Source organism: Tigriopus californicus, chromosome 1 (assembly GCF_007210705.1).
Source record: "Tigriopus californicus strain San Diego chromosome 1, Tcal_SD_v2.1, whole genome shotgun sequence".
Classification (NCBI taxonomy): domain Eukaryota; kingdom Metazoa; phylum Arthropoda; class Copepoda; order Harpacticoida; family Harpacticidae; genus Tigriopus; species Tigriopus californicus.
In genome coordinates, this window is record NC_081440.1 from 1509027 (window position 1) to 1524604 (window position 15578).

The 15578-nt window shown below is 44.2% G+C and overlaps 1 protein-coding gene across 2 annotated transcripts in view; it reads left to right on the forward strand.

Annotated features, from left to right (window-relative positions):
- Positions 1–947: 947 nt before the first annotated feature.
- The window catches only part of LOC131885972 (neurogenic differentiation factor 4-like), a 38896-nt gene continuing 24265 nt past the window's right edge, over positions 948–15578 (forward strand). Inside the window, exon 1 of one of the 2 annotated variants that reach the window (XM_059234190.1) lies at positions 948–1544. The gene's annotated coding sequence lies outside the window, so the exon portion shown is untranslated. Of the gene's footprint in view, positions 1545–8353; positions 8435–15578 lie in introns of those variants that run through there. The other variant, XM_059234196.1, reaches the window with a different exon arrangement.

Here is a 15578-nt window from a genome sequence, read left to right on the forward strand (position 1 = left end):
CTGATTAAGCCCCCATGCGTTTGATCCCATATTTCGAGTAGGTCTTCTTCTCTTCCGTCTTCTTTTCCTCGGAGGAGTCCCAAGAAGGATCTTCTTCCCCCATGTTGTCAAGAACGGACATTTGTGAGAGAAATTAGAGCAATGGTCACTATTTGATCCCGGCTTGTCTCCTGACCTGATTGATGCGACCCTGCGTCTTCAATCTCAAATCCACAGAACTGACGAGCCCGATTGACGGAGACATGGAGAGCAAGGCTGGAACCAGTCGTTACGAACGTTTCGGCTATTTGCTTCATGGGCCTTACCATGCATGGACGTGATGTCGCTTGTCAGGAGGGGGAAAAAGAAAAAGCTTGCTTCATGTCAAAGACGGCGGGACCTCCAAGTGGGCAATCTATGTATGAATCGCTCAATCCAGACAACCAACACCCGTGGTGAAGAAGGCCCACTCCGGGGATCTCGTTCTCCGCTTGCATCGCCGAATCCCCGACGTCGACATCAACACACACACTTACCGTACACACCACTTCATACGCCCCCGCCCGTACTTCGAGTGTGACGTGAGTTTTGTCCGACAGAGGAAGTCGCCTTCGAGGACGACCAACAGGTTCTTGTTGCCCGCCGACTTGGCGGGGAAACACGTTCGGTTCTTTCACTCCGCTTCCCCCTATTCCTTCCTTCTTTAGCTTGGTACGTAGTAGTAGTAAGTAGCCTCGATGAGAAGAGGAGAATGAAGAAGAAGGCTCAAACAGAGACGGCAAAGGACGCGGTGGTGTGGGCTGTGATGGAGGCCATGGGCGGACGGCAAAGGGAGGAGGAACAGGCCTTCTCCACTTCCACTTGTCCTCTCCTTTTTCTCGATCCTGTTCCCTTCCCCTGCTTTTTCTATTTCTCGTCCTCGTTCTCTTCTGTTCTTGTCATCCGCGCGAGGAACGCTCGTGAGCCGTGAGCAACAGTTAGTTTTCTGGAATCAAGTCGACGACCAGATTCTCCCCAATTTACTTGCTCATCTGACTGACTGGTCTTCTTAGTGAGGTTTTAGTATCTCCACTGGAACCACGACAGCATCCGGCTTCTCCATTTAAGTTCGAAGTTGAGGAAACCTGGGACTTGGGATTCCTTCGTTCTCACTGCAATTTGGACGAGCAACGAACCAAGGGTCTTCTTCGTGACGGTCGACTTCTGCCTCGTGGCTTTTGTGATTTGAAGTTTTGGATTGGAGTGTTGTCAATCTTCACGTACTGCCCGTTTTCATAAATTGAAATCACTCGACAAGGTCGTTTAAAACACTTTAGAGTCGAGGACACGAGGACTTTGTGTCTTTCGTATTCGAGGCTCCGTGAAAGGTTTTGGAGCTTCAGTGAATCCTCAAGTGTATTTCCGACCCAATAACCACACAGACGAAAAACTCGGGAGGTCATTCATTGTGGTAAATGAACGACCCAATCTGATGGTGAGATTCCTTGGACACACTCTTCTTCAATAACAGTGCGGACCCATGAAAATACACTTAAGCCAGCGTTTTACCTAAACGTGGTCATAAGGTAAGTTCGGTCTGGTCCCAACCAACAAGGTCATTCAATCGCTGCTTGAGTAAACCACCCTGAACTCACCCTCGCCTTCTCTAGCTGAGATCTCATTAGGAGTCCTTCAGTCATAGTGGATTGCAAATTTCAGTTTATGACTCTGCATAGCTTGTGTACTGATGGTAACTGGATGAATAAGCAATACCCAGCGATCAAATCTAGGTTTATCTACTCTCCATGGTTCCATTGACCTAGATCCAAGCCTAGTAATTGCGATCACATGAGATAAAAGCTCCTCCGCCAAGGTGTCAGCAAAAGATGAGAATTCTGATGCAAATGACTCAGAGGTTCGATCTTTTCGCAAGTAATTGCTGGTATTTGCCTTAACCTTTCACGAGAGAAAAGAAGGTTATGGCTAATATTGAAGTTAGCTCTTATATGATTTCTCAAATAAACCATCGATAAGCTTCGACGTCATTGGATCTGGGATGGATGTTTCATTGACCGGGAACCCATGTGTATTTTCCTGCCATCCTCCTATTTCCAGACTTTTCCTCGACAAATATTATTTCTTCCTATTGTGCGGCCAATCTTTTCATGCTATTCATTCATCCTGGACAAAAACGCATATGCATTAGGGAAAAAGTCCGTGCGGGCAAAAGTCGACAAAGCTTATTTCGGTCTCTAGCCCTTCTGTTCCTTCTCTCACTCGTTCTGCTTTTCTCTGCCAACTCCTTTGCATGGACCCATGGGACTGAGGTGAACCAAGAGTCCATTGGACCCAAGTGGAATGAACCACGAACTCTGAGTGGATGGAAGAATCAGCTGATGCCCTTTTTACGCCTCTTGCTCCGAGGGAAAAACCTGGGGTTCAAAATCGTCTGTTGGGCACACCTAAAAACGCCTGGAGCGTCGATTGTGTGACGTGCATCTAGAGTTACTCCAATTGGGACAGTAAGATGCTCTTTTAGGAACGAACTCGCAACAGACCATCCACCTTAAATGCCCGTGCCACTTGTAACCAAGTTTTCCTCCTTGTTTTACTCGAAGCCAATGCTGGGAAAGAGGTGCGAGTCGTTGGGCGGCTGTGAGTTGGTCGGATCTTGGTTCCAGGACCTCATACTTAGGCCTGCTATCCTTGAAGACGAAGTTTCAGAATTTCCCTGGGGAGTCACTGAAAGTATTTCGTTACAAGTTTCCTGACAATTCGAAAGATAAATCGCTCGTAGTGGTACTTATATGTACATACTAGACAACGAATGAACTAGTGAATACTGAAAAGGACCGAGTGGTGTGGGCACTCTCACTCGCACTAAGATCCAATTTTCAGAACTTACCTTGGCATTGACGAGCGAATGTTTGATGTTCGTGATTTAAGAGGTTCTTCCGTTTCCAAATTTACTTTTAAATTTCCACTTAGCATGCCTGAACCATGGAGATGTGGCAAGAATGAACGAGCACGAACGAGCCGTGCTTCGGTAATTAAAGTTTGAAGCAAATCGAACCAAAGTTGAGCACAAAAGCGTGGTTCGTTCTCGAGAAGGAAAAAACATTGGGCTCTTCTTCGAATATTCTCTTGACTACAGCATCATGTTTCCATCTCAAAGCTGAATGGCTAATTCAAAACTCCAATGCAACTCTTGCAGATCATTACCACACCAATTCTCTTGGCAACACAATCCGGAAAAGGTGCTCCTGAATTCCGGTGTTGCAGTTCTTGGAATATGTGAGCTCGATATTTTGTCATTGAAAGTCGACATGGTCGATGGAGGTGGGAAATGAACCAAACTTTCCATTGCGTAAAGACCTCGAGGGGGTCATAGACAAAAACAAAAAAAGGACCTTGCTTAATCAATTTCCTCCGGGAAAGTGAGCAAGCGAGCGAGCGAGCGAAGGAACGAACGAACGAACGAGCGAGTAAGCAAGTGAGTCAAATAAGTGTGAGAGTCAAGGAGCCAAAAGCTCGCCCTTAAAAATGTCGATAGATGGGGAAATAAGTTTTGGAGATGGTACACCTCATCCGTACCCTGTGTTCATCAACCGAGGAAATCCCAGTCCTACGTAGAACAAGACGGTTTGGAGGAGTCTGTCAAAGGAGGAACAACCAACTAGCCTTGATTATTCTCCACTCGAATGGCGTTCAGGGCTCACATGCTTCCTCTTATTCCGTTCAAGCAAGTACCTTGCTTACTTGAGTATGAAGAGTAGCAATAAATGGATCGACAGCACATATGGGGTCTCGAGGTGGTGGAATACATTTTCGTTCCATCCACGTGCTCTTCGTCGAGCTCGGTTATTCTGTTCAGACGAGGAAAGGGTTGGCGCTTGTTCTTCCCAGAACGCACTGTTGGCATTTGAAAAGCGAGAGTTCATTCGTCCCTGGCTTTTCCGGTTCCTTCGCTACTTACCACTTACCTCTACACATACTGCACATCCAGTAGTAGGCCTGCTCCTTTGTTCGCCCTCGTCATGTTCCATTTTGTTCGTGTGCGGGTAAGAGTATGTTTTTGAGCACTTGATGAACTAATTTGTGAGTGTTCTCACTCGGTTGTTGTTTTTTCTCCATTCCATCTCCCGGATTTGTTCTACTCTTCCGCTCAAAACTCTTAAGCTCCAGAGGCTTCCGCGCTAATTTGAGGCTGGTTGCTACACACCACGGACTAGATACTGCATACTCGCTCGTCTCGGAAAGGCCGTCTCGATACATGGAATCCAAAACAACTTGGATCTTCAAGTGGCCTAACAGAACATACGTATTGGATTGTCCTATGGGCGTGTGTCACCACTGATTGTGATGGTTCATTACCTGCCAAGGACGAGGTTATTAAACCTGGCCTAAGTCGAGTGTCCATGTTTTGGATTGGTGAAAGTCGGGAATCCATATGAGTAAAATCCAACCCAAGTCATGCTTTGATTTGATTGTTCACAATCTGGAGCTGCATTCAATTGATCAATTCATGCATATAATTCATCTTTTATATGCCCAGTTAATGATCCTTTTCTCCTTTTAACCTTCTCAGTCATATGGGTGACATTACATTATTATCTTGTCAAATGAAGTTCTCACCAAAACCTCGAGCGAGGTATCTTTTGCGTGGGTGGAACCTTCTTTTTCGTTTGATGAACGTAGCTCTGTCCTTCAGTGTAATCAAGGCGATTTAATCCGTTTGGGTGGAATTGAGCTAGTCCACAACTTGCTGTTTTCTGGCCCTCGAACTTCAATCAAAGATCATAAATCTCATGACACTTTTAATGAATCCTTCTCGATTTATTGACGTTCTCATTCAACTTTTAGCCGACTACCAATTGCATTTGGTCCAATGGAGCCTTCACGTGGGAAACTCTTGTTGTCCCTCAATGATTACCTTTATATTTGGTATGAATGTAGACTTTGCAATTAACACATCGTCCAATGCCCAAATATCGTACAAAATAAAAAGAAAAACATTTGGTGGCTTCGAATTTGATGATATGACGTAATTCTTGAGTACAGTTCTCGGCAACACTGAGAGGTATAGTACACTGCGGCAGTTTGGCGGCCCTGCTTTCTGGAGTGACGTCTAGCTTAAGGAGGTTGTCTTACTTGTCTGTTCATGGACTCCATGTGGATTTGGTGTCAAAAGCAGAAAATATGGAGCGTTTGGAGATCATAATGGTACAGTACTTGCTGCCTGCCATCCTAGAGTACGGTTCAAAGCAACACGTATCCGTCTCAAAAGGGCAACCCTGTAGACGAGTGGTACACTAGGAGGAGAGCGAAAGCTCTCAGGGAGATAAATGTACCACATAAACATGCTTGGTTATTGTGAGCTTTTCAATAACACCGTATTTGACATCCTCTGAGATGGAAAAGAGCAAGTCAAGTACAATTTTATGCTTTGCCGATGAGCTTCGAAGGATAGTGAATACAAGGAAGAAGCCATGTTTGTACTCTCTTTCTGATATACGTACGCGCATGGTCAACGAGGGAACGAACGTCCATCACATGGAAACAAATAGGGATGGCTCTATGTAATGGTGTTTTGGAGAAACAACTGATTTCCACGCCACTTTTTACATTCCCTTGGTCAACAGCGTGAAGAAGTGGAAAAAGCAGAACTTTCTTGGGCAAAGTTTCTCGCTCTTCTACGTTTTTGTACCACTTGTTGAAACGTCAAAATGGCCAACTCAACAAGTGTATGGACCAAAGCACAGATGGGCACACGTTATGCCAACCGAGACATACGCTTCATAAAGCGTTTGAAACTCAATTATTACAAACTCAGATTGGTTTGGTTTGCCAGGGCAATGAATAATCTAATATACCAGAGGGTCAAGCATTGTCATAATGTTAGTTAGCTACACTCAATCTTCAGAGGTTTGAGTCAGACTTTGTTGTCCCTTCATTCCCTTGATGTGGAAACTTTGTTCAACCTTTGCTGATGAGCTGATATGGACTTGGGGCTAGAACCACCTGAAAAGACCCTGATTTTCATTCTTTCGGTCATACTTGTGCCATCATCAAGTTTCGTCTACTTCCCATTTCAATTCAGATTTGATAGGAAATCCGTTGTACCGGATACTGCATGGTCCATACTTTTACTAATTTGGATACCTTTGTTATCAATTATGGATGAGAGGCTGCGGCTTTAGATATCAGAGATTGTCATTGCTGCGTTGAAGGGGCGTGAAACAATAAGCCATGGTTGGAAATATCCTGGTACCGATATTTTAAGATGCGCAGTCAAGACAGTTGTGATGCCTTTCTTTTGACTTAGTCTTTAATAGCCTTACGCACAAATGAGAGTTGCTTACTTGTTTCCGAGTCAGATGGCAGCTCTCTCGCTCAGCCTGATATTTGATTATGAGTATCCCATTGAGGAATATTCCAGCTCATCACAACGAAGTGGATTATTACCTCACCCTCGGGATGCCCGCAGCTTTGCCAATTTAAGGTGTTAAAGTAATAGGTCCTGTAGTAATTTAAATAATGCTACCTTAAAGAAGCTTGGACCTTGTTCACCCGGGATTGAAGTAGGAGACGAATTTTATTGGAAAGCAGACGCTCAACCAATTCGCTAATGTTGCTAGTCTGCTTTTGATGAGAGTATTGCTGTCCGTCTCCGATAAATCAAGTTGGCCCATTGTTCTGATTTGAATTTCCATCCCATGAATGGGATAAAATGGATATTAAAGTGATCGTCGTCCTTGAAAAAAAATGAGGAGAGAAATCCTTTCAAATCATGACATGGCACGAAAAGTTTCTGGTGTTCTTAAAAATCCGTGTTCATGAACACAGAATCGGATGGAACTTGAAGAAAGTGTTTTTGTTGCCCTCATATTCCCCTTTGTGTTTATTCTGTCAGTGAACTCGAGAGTTTTTGAAAACTTCTCTTATGCAATAATTCACTCGAGATGTAGAGCTCCTTAACATACTCACAAGCACAAGGAGGAGCTAGAGACGATTTATCAAAAGACAGGTGCGTAACCGAAATAATCATAGAACCATCACATTTTGGTTGGGGTAGTTCCTAGAAATGGAGACAGTTGTGTGGACCAAGGATGCACTTGCCATGCAATCGTCAGGTTCACGTACCATCAGAAACAATGCCTGAACCATCGATTGTGTATAGAACAGGGTCTAAGTATTGTACGTATTAGCTCTCTCGCCTCGTCCTACCCTTTTCATTCTATCGTTTTTGATTATCGATTTGAAATGGTTATGAGTTGAATGATTTGTACTTGTGTGAATACTTGCGCCAACTGTCGATTTTGTCTCTCCTTTTCACTCTTTTTTTCGTATTTGCCATTAACTTATCTAAACCTTTTGAGCGGAACTTGAAATCAAATTTATTCAGATCTTGATATATAGTCGTTCATTGCACGATCATTACAAATATCTGCAATGGCAAATGAACATAGGCTTCTGTGATGGTGTGTGCAAGTGGTTCGTTGTCTGAATTTTGCGGACATCTGGATCAGTAATTCGCGGAATATTAGGGTGAACAACTATTGGGAAATTCCCTTACGTCGCAGCGAATGTTAGCTCCGAGAAAGCTCTTTCAAAAAGACAATCTTGCGTTCCTTTCATTCAAACATAACCTGGAATAAGAAGCTTTTCATGATGGGAAAAAGACTACTCCGTCATCGCTGACCATCTCTACCTCCTTAATGATTATTTGGAAGGGGACTCACTTGAGTCAGTTGTTGCTCTTTTGGTCTTGATTGCTCTTCAGATCATTCGAGAGTTTCTCGTAATCTTGAATAGGAAACCCATGCGTTTTATTTTCCTCCACGATTACGAGAAACAGCTAGCTCCAAGGAGCTGTGCGTATTGTATTAAAGCACATTTGAGTGGATTACGTTGATATGTTTGGGTCTTGTTTCGGGAAAAGAGGCTTCCTCTCTGTTTTTCTGTTTCACTCTTCATTGGTTGAAACAAGTTAGCGCTTGGGGATCCAATTGGCAAGGCTAAATCTCCCTGGAGACTCGAATCTTTCGCCTGTCTCAACTCTCTCTGTCTCTTTCTCTCTGTCTCTCTCTCTCGCAAAGAGACACAGACAGACCCACTTAACGGGACGGCTTTAAATCCATATCTTTTTACCACCATCCTCTTGAGCCTAGGGAGAAGGAGAAAAGAAATGGTTCAATGGTTTAGAAGGCAATGAAAGCAAGAAACTTTGTTGGAGAGAGACCTGTTGCTTAGTGTCCAAGGTCACCATCAAGCTGGAACAAAACACTGCTCAACTTGTCAAAGGTCGCCAAGGAAAGTTGAACGCTGTTACAATTGCCACTAAACGTGTTTCAGTGTTTCATTCTCCAGTGCCGAGTTCGGAGCGGAGACTTTCGGGAGAAGGAAGGCCAGAGCTAATCATATGCATTGGAGAAAGAATACCGTGGACAAAATAATGGCCTCTTCTGTGGACAAAGTAAGTTGTGTTTATGAAAGGTAATGTGTCAAGCTCACACAAATAGAGTCATGAGTAAATGGAGAGAGAAAGGGAGGGAAAAAGGTGAGTGGCAGAGAGCGAGGACCAAAATTCTCGGAACTCTCAAGTGCGAGGAGTTTCACGCTTCATCTACGAGCTAACCATGAGTCAGTGAGCGAGCCAGGAAAGACGTTTCAGTGGAAATGTCGCTACAAGTTCATTGCGGGTTTTAGGGAGTTGTGGTCGGATTAAGGTTGGTCCAGTTGTCACCAGATTGATTCTGTTTTAGAAAATGTGCTCACTGGTTCACTAATAGCTGTTCTCAATTTAGTTGCGCTAACGGAAGAGAGTTTTTGAAAATGCGTTCAGTTATTGATTGAGTTTGGCTTCAGCAGACCCCAATATGGTATTGGAGAGCATCAGCGAACAAATGTTGGAATTTGAGATGCCTAGTTCGACATGGGGAAAAAAAGGTCGTTGAGATTGTTCAACCATTCATTGGTCGACTTTGGCCCTTGTCCAAGGAGTGGATTCGTTTTGCAACCCATTGTGTCCTTTCATGGTGCGTTTTAAAGCCTTTGTTTGCTTTCCAATCAAGGGCCACATGAAGAGGTTTTGGCCAGGCTGCTGGCCAATTCCCGCTTGCTACGTTTACAAAGTGCACGGATGGCTTTTGAGGTGCATTTCATCCCATTAAAGTGCTTTTCAAAGGGGGAACACGCCAATCGTATGTGTTGTTCGTTCCTTATTGAAGCGGAGCAACGACTAAGGAAATGCAGCCCCTGGAGGCACAAAATGGGGTATTCTGGTCGGAGTTTACTGCCTTCGGGCCGATTGAGAAACAACCGAGGAGGACAGGCCCAGCTTGTGGGCCATTTTCATGGACATTAATTATTGATTACTAATATCTTGGAAGGGGCCCGTGCCATGAGCCACAGCCCCTAGGGGTGGGTGTATACACAAAATGGATACGAATAAGCTGGTGTTAATGTGACGGATGGAAACCCATATTACAATTATTTTCTGTTTCCTGTCCTCGTCGATTCAATTTGGCCCACTAACGAACCCCAACCAATAACAGTAGCCTCGACCTCGATTTTTAAATTCTCGGATCCAAATCCTGATGGACGACCCAAGGCAGTAGCGACTGCTAATGTACGCACGAACACGCATGTCCCCAAGATAGTAAGACCCTTGTGTTAAACCTCAACCGAGATTAGGGCGAATGAGTGGATGTCACCCTTGGAAAGGGGGCCAAAATTAGGCCAATCCTGGAGAACGTTGATCAAATGAACGATTCGCCCCTTGCTCTTTCTATGAGGTTGTGGCTGCTCGAAGTGCTCTTTCCCTCTGCTCCTCTCTATCCCCTCTTCCTCAGTCTCCTCATTTGGCCAAAGACCCCTGGGGGGATGGTATAATGGATTTCCACTGTTTTGCTTCTCATGGATTGAAAGGACTTAGATTGGGATCACTTTCATATCTAAAGCGACGACCTCTGGCTATCCACGACAACACCAAATCGGACGCTCACATACATGTCCTCACCCCAAAGGTTGCTCCTGGCTACGATTGACCTTTCTCATATCGTCTTATTCCATTCACGGCCAATGAAAATTACCACTCAGATCTCTCGTGCTTGCAAACCATATGTGAACTGGCCTCAAAATCAACTCGAGGGACTCAATGGCAAAAATCTTTCATTCGACCATATATGGCCAGGCAAAGATTGGCATTGCCAGTAGGTTCGCTTGGACCTCGCTTGGACCCTCCTGCTATGTATACTGTGAGAGTAACTGACGCCTTTGGGCATCAGACTCCACGATGCAGAAGTGCATGAACCTCTCCATGGACTATTGCATATTCAATTTGGTCACAGGGCTCAGTGTGCCTCAACTTTATAAATTGCACATTGGCCGTGGTGACCGGGTAGTGCGTAGTATATACATACGGTGTTTGTAGGTTGATTCTCCGGTAATTTTGGGTTTGAGCTGTTTTGAGGCAAGGCCAACTGACAATGGCCTTTTGCATTGTGTCTTCCTCCAACTTTGATGGGGCCGGCAGATCTTGAGTGGAGTGAATACCAAGGCTGGTGGAGAGCCTGAGGGCAAATGAATTAATCTCCTGGGTCCATGAATCAAAGTAGTGGAATCGTATACAAAGACACAGGCATTTCTTGCCTCTATAGGGGGGGGGGATAGTGATTATATATAGAGGAAGAATCTCCTTCGAGAACCTGACTGTTTCTACATCCGTGATCCCGACTGCTCTCCACTTCGTTCCCGTGAGCACATCCTTGAGACAATATTTGAGCTCCTTGCCGATGAGAACATGAAGAGGACAAAAATGGGACCAATTTGATTAACATGATACCGGGAGAATTCTGGGCTTGCCCTCGTGGGTACTCCTCATATCATCAGAGTGCAGGCGGCAGTCAGCATCGGCGAATCCAGCTTTTCTATTCATTGTGTACAATGCGTGCATTGCAAGTATGTTGGGGAGTTCCGTGAGGATCGTGTTGCCCAAGTTCTCATATTTTCGCCATCTCCCGAGAAACACCGAGTCGTGAGATGAAGCCAAGATAGCTCCTGGAACAGATATGGAGTTACTATTGTTCGTTTCAGACGATGGGTTCAGACTGGGTTATCAAAACTTGTTAGAAGTTGGCAAAAAAAATCGAGATGTTCCAGTCAGATGATAGTGGTGGTGGTGGCCTCCACAGAGCACTGAAGGTGCCTTTCATTCATAATCCGTGCTGAAATCCAATTCCAACTTTTTTCATTTTGATGCGTCTAAAGGGAAGGTAAGCAAGCAGCAATGGCCAGCGGCTTCTCGTTCCTGGTTGGTATCAAGTCCCAATAATCGGGTGCGTCTAATGTGCTCGTAATACATTACATTACATTGTGCCTGGAGAGCTCTGGAGACTGCAGTGGATCATCTAAGCTCTACAATACTGGCCGTTACTGCATTGGTCCATTTCATGAATGAATGAATAGCCCGACGACCGTCAAAACATTCCATCTGAATTGCTTCACAGTTCATCCAGTGTGTGGTAGTAAGCAGAGGCTGAGTCCAAGACTGACCACTTTTTGAGCTTGAATAGCGGATCCCAAGGTTCCCACCGACCAAAAGAAAAAAGAAGACCGGCGAATTGAAATAAAAAGCCAACGACGCATGATCGAATTGGACATGAACAAGCCTGATCTGTCATGGTCAATCACATTGGAGAGTGTTGGTACATAGTGCTCCCTGCATTTTCAGGCAACAACTCTACAACCTCAAATAAGGCGCTGTTACTTCGCACTCTAAGTCAATTGAGTTGTTCTGTCAGATGCTCACTTGGCTGTTTTTAATGGGTGGAATCAAGGCTCTCGAGCCCGTCCAAAACATTCGAAGCAGGGGATCCAGTCCGTTTGAAAGAGTCGCAGTCTTCTTCTGTTATGCGTCACTTTTCCATTCGCTGGGACTGTTGCGTCTCCTGGAGACTTTACAAAGGTGGATGAAGACAATATCTGCCCAACTAATGGGGCCACTTATCCGCACCTTCAACTCAAATGTGTCTCCTGGGTACCTGTTGCAACGGTGCAAAGAAGTGCGAACGAACGAAAGTCTTTGCACATTGCGTATTGTACATATAATGGAATGGATTGGTCAAAGGCCCACTTGCCAGCAATGATTGTTAGGAAGAGTGGAGAGTGGTAGTAATGCAATGTCGTCCTGATCACCAAAGGTGATGGAACCAAAGTCTCAAGGCAACATTTCCTGGAGTTGTTCTTTTTTCCAAGGAAAGAGGGAAGACTTGTTCTTCGTACAATATTTTTGGGTACTTTGACCATGACCAAGACTCAAATCTATAATCACCGCATCAACTGACTGATGAGTAGTGCATCTTCCTCCTCGAAATAGGTGAGCGTCGAATGAAAGACGAAGGTGACTTGTTCCCTGGAAGTAATAATCATCAACGACCTTGTTTTCTCCCGCTATTACGTGGCAACCCGCTAGCTGGTTGGATGAATGTATATGTAATATACAGTAGAGCACCACTCCTCATTGGCGATAAGGCTCAATCTTGGTCTTCCACAGAATATGTTGTCAAATGCAAGAGAGTTTGACTATTTGCCCGAGGATTCAGGCTTCTTCTCGGCAAGTATCTCTAATCAAATCCTTTGGCCTTTCTCTCCGAGCCAGGGTTGCTGAGCCTGAGGATCCATGGGCACTCATGTTTTTTTGAACAAGTGGGGTAGGCTTTCGGCATAACTTAAAGAAATGTGACGTGCTGGACTCCAGCTCAAGCCCGTACTTTTAATCCTTGCTTTAATGTCGGTCACGACGATCCAGTAAAAAAGCCGTGCCCCTGAGTAGAGGACTGTCTTTGGATACCCACTTTTGTGGTAGATTGGAATGGCAAGTCTATGGGATCAATACCAGTCTGTTCTTCTCTGGTCGTTCCCGTTCCTCCGCCGCTTGTTGTTGTTACTGCTCTTGTCGTCGTCGTGGTCGTTGTCGTAGTCGACGTCAGTCTTCTTTTTTCCATTAATGAACATCCAAAGCAAATTACAGAGCGGGATTCCGCCGTCTTCTCAAGTACAAGGAGTGCCACACACCATTTCCATTCAATGGAATGAGCAACATGAGCATGCATTCCACATGGAAACAAAAACTAATGGAATTCCAACTCCAAGTTGCGCCCTCTAGGGGGTGCATGGGTGGGTGTCGTCCGACTTCATGTAAGTAGCCGGTAGACTGGACCAAGACCTTGAAGTCCAGCTGATCGGGAACTTGTGCCCTAATGTCGATTATCTCGTAATCGGTGGGTAATGGTGTTATCCATCCATAATTTGATTAATAAAATCTGTTGTCCCTGATTGAAGGGAGGCAATGTAATCAATCCTAACTTGGTTTGCGCCGCACATTCCATCATGGCCAAGGAGCATGATCAACCACCCAAACTGGCAGCCTTCAAGGTGACCATTTATCGATGTTCGTTTTCCTCCCGGAAAGCATTTTAGCCCACTGGTCCGTGATAAAGAAGAAGAAGACGACGACGGCGACGACGACGACGACGACGACGAAGTGGTTGTTGAGATGGATGAGACAGAACTCTGGCCGCAAAATGGACTAGCATGGTCAACACGTGTGAAGAATGCCGAGAACATATTGTGTGATTGTTTGTATGGTCGACGAAATGTGAGGCATTCAAAAGGTGTATGTGGTGTATTTTTAGGCCCATGACGACGACATTTTTCCGGGGAAGGCTCATTCTCCCTCTGTTTATTCTCGACCATAACTCGAAAAAAAAGATCCACCATCACAGCCAGTCAGCCAGTCAGCCAGTCAAGCAACCAGCCGAGCAACCAGCCAAAGGAGAGACATTTTCAAGCGGAAAAAGAGGCAGTCTGATTAATTTGTGTTTATGACCGAGCTCAACAGTACAGGGGGTTTGACACGTATTTTGACTGAACACTGGAAAAGCCCGAAAATGATGAAGGTAAATGTTTATTTAACTCAATTAAGGTCTAAATATCAGTTTTGATTGCATGAGGCAAGCTAGGATAATTAATATCTGCCATCCCCAGACCCAAATATCAAGTTTCCTTGAGATTATTTGGAAAAAATGAAGTTCATACTTTAATGGAATAAACACTCCTTTTTGGCTGCATATCTCCTTGAATTAAGTTGGCTATATATGGCCTTCAATTCGAATAATCACCATTGAAAGTAAATGAAACGACGAAAGAGAAAGATGCCAACACCAAGAGGAATAGTACGTATGAATCATGATAGAGGAATAGATTATAGAGTAAATCCGAATCCAAGAACAGCGGAATCATTTTTAGTTTATTTCCAACAAAGTGTCTGCCGTCTGGTTCATGCACTCACCATGACAAAGATAAATGACTGACCCTGTCAGATGAAAGAAACATACCAGAGACGAGTCTCTTCCATGGAATTCTTGAGCCGTTGGAGTATGATGGGGAGTATGAGGAGGAGGAAGAGGAAGGAGGAGTCCAATAAAAGTTTTATGAGCCGAACCGTCAACATCTTACATCCATTGGAACAAGAGGGGAACGAACCACTAGTGTCTTTCAGCACCAAAAGTAGTAAATAAGCCACTCACTAATCGAGCAACCAGCTCGGGAAAGCGTATTTGCTTCCACTTAATACCATATTATTGGCAAATCATAAAGCTGAAAAGGCAATCAGAGTTTCTATCTGAAATAGAAAATGGTGCCGTGATGTCAAGGAGGAAAAACATTTGAACTCAAAGAGCTCCAAGTTTTTTTTTTATCAATTGCACATTTTGACAATCTCAGGGAGCGCGTCAGCTCGAAAACTCGTAGAGTCGATCTCAAAAGTCTTTAAAGCGTGACATAATGAAAATGATCGGTAAGAGAACACTTCGTGCATCGTGGGTACCCAAACATTGCAATATCATTATAGAAAGGTTACCAAAAAGTCCAAGTCAGCTCTGGAGAAATTAATCCCACGGTTGCAAATTGTATGAGCCGCTAAATAGTATTTGTAAAGACTCTCTTCGAAAAGTATATTGGGTTAGTTGCAAAGCTGCATTGATTTAGGTTGAGCGGCACTGAATGCTGGAACAGCGAATCACAAAATCACGCAATCGTCTTTCGATAAATATTTTTTAAGGATCAATGTCTGCCTTGTTTTAAATGCTTGAACAGAACACAGCAATCAAGCAATTTGAGTGAAATTTGCTTCTAAATTCATCACGCTGGTAAACTCAAAAATCCTTGAAAGATTCCTGAGGAGGAATTGAAATCGAGGTCTAGCGTCTAAAAGTGTACATCAATGTCTTATACAATAAGATGGGGTTGCAGGCTTTCACTTGTTGTAATTGAAGATTAAGTCTTACGATGAACTTACACCGAATGCATTTTTGGTCGGGCATTGCCACGTCATTGTACCATTATGTCTGCTTTGCCCAAATATACTTGGTAATTTGGTCCATCTTGCACACATTCATGAATCCGTCTCAAGTTTCTCAGAAATTGAACAAAGCTTTTTTACGACATTTGAGCTTTCCAATTTGCTTTTCCATAACAATACCGATTCAGCATGAAAACTCAGCTATGGTTCGAATTGTATTATTCTTGCGTGAACGACCAACCTTATTCGCACGGAG